The sequence below is a fragment of the Olea europaea genome, unplaced genomic scaffold (genome assembly GCF_002742605.1).
Source record: "Olea europaea var. sylvestris unplaced genomic scaffold, O_europaea_v1 scaffold25208, whole genome shotgun sequence".
NCBI lineage: Eukaryota > Viridiplantae > Streptophyta > Magnoliopsida > Lamiales > Oleaceae > Olea > Olea europaea.
This window is the reverse complement of record NW_019243461.1, coordinates 1-1,597: the sequence shown is the minus strand read 5'-3', so window position 1 is coordinate 1,597 and position 1,597 is coordinate 1. Positions and strand designations below refer to the sequence as shown.

General features: G+C 32.1%; 1 long non-coding RNA gene across 1 annotated transcript; it reads left to right on the top strand.

The window, feature by feature from the left end:
- Positions 1–37: 37 nt before the first annotated feature.
- On the top strand, positions 38–1,106 carry LOC111382564. The gene is made up of 2 exons (XR_002700525.1): positions 38–417; positions 801–1,106. It is a non-coding gene; the product is annotated as an uncharacterized LOC111382564 (long non-coding RNA).
- The last annotated feature ends 491 nt before the right edge of the window (positions 1,107–1,597 follow it).

Here is a 1,597-nt window from a genome sequence, read left to right as displayed (position 1 = left end):
TTATTATTATTATTATTATTATTATTATTATTATTTAAAGTTAACCTTAATAAGAAAAAAAACATTTGAAAATTGTGCAATCAAACATAATTGACATTTCCTTTTGGTGAAATTAAATTTTTCCCGCTAACGTGTAGCTAAGTTCTATTAATCTATCAACTTTTGCCCTTAAATGGAAGGGATGAACACCTTGCTAATCGCATGGAGGATCACCACGCTTATGGGAAATTTGCATGTAGTATGATAGGGATACGTGTGTTACAGATTACAGTTTTCTGATTTCTAGGTCAAAGAAGTGTTTCATGGAGAAATCTGATAAATGCACACATCATCCTTGTGGGATTGACGGCAAAAAGACTAAAGCTTGAGGGAGGTCACTTGCCAAAGGTTCAGCTTTAGATTGTGGCTTGTTAAGAGGTTAGCATTGTTCTATAGCCTGCCTTTTGAGCCTCAGAAATACTGAATGCCATTCTCATTTGCTCAAGTTCTCCCTCGTTTTTTAGACTCTATTCTGGAAAATATAAGCATGTCAAGTAGTTTCCTTGCCATTAGGCTTCAATGTTTCCATCCAGAATGAATGATTAGGTCCTTCTCATTGTTGCATTTTGGCTGATGTTGGACTAACGACACAGGACTCTATAATTTTAGTAACCGATTCATTAGATTCCCAATATCGCACTCAACCCACTTGGACTCTACTTAATTTTTGCATAAACCTCTACAAAGCAGAATCTGCTAACTATTGGTGCTCTTTGTTTTTCTCATTTCCCTTATTCTGTAAATGTTATTTTTAATTTCAGGTTGTGGTTATTGGATGAGGAGGTGGTTGTGTCCTTTGTGAAGTGGCTTTCCAATCTTCTGTTGAGAAGATAGACATCAGTGAAATTGACAAGATGGTCATTGGCGTAGGTCACTTAAACTTTTTATCTTTATTTTCACTTAACAATACTTTCCTCATTCTATTTTATTTCTTTAGATATTACACATTTAACCTAAACTACCACACTGTGTTTTGCTAGATTCTCTTGATCTTAAATTTTGAGATTTTCAAGCATTGTACTTGAACCTATTGAGTGTTACTATATGAAATTGTGTTTAAATCCTTATTTCGTTCTCATATGCATAACGATTTATTTTTAATATCTTATTTTAACCAAATGAATGTTGACTTTAATGTGTTTCATTGTTCTTTTAAACATTCAATATGCACGAATGAAATCTTGAAATTATGCAATGCGTTCAACTAAAATCTATTCATATTTGGAATTCATTATTATACTTACCAATGATTTATTCACACTTGTTGTTAATATGTGAAAATATATGTCTCATCATCATATCAATCAACCTAGAAAGAAATGAATCGACGATCTTTGTTAATTTATCTAATTTTCTCATATTTGTGCTTTTACAATCCTCTTTCATATCCTATTCATGTCTGTGTCAATCATGAGAAATTGCTGAAAGTTGAACATTCGTCCATCACATCCTTTTAGTTAACTAATGCACATTCTAAACCGATATTCAATTGGTCATATTGTACTTGTAAGTGGTAATTTTATAGCACTATTTAATTAAATTTTATTGCTCAGTGCTT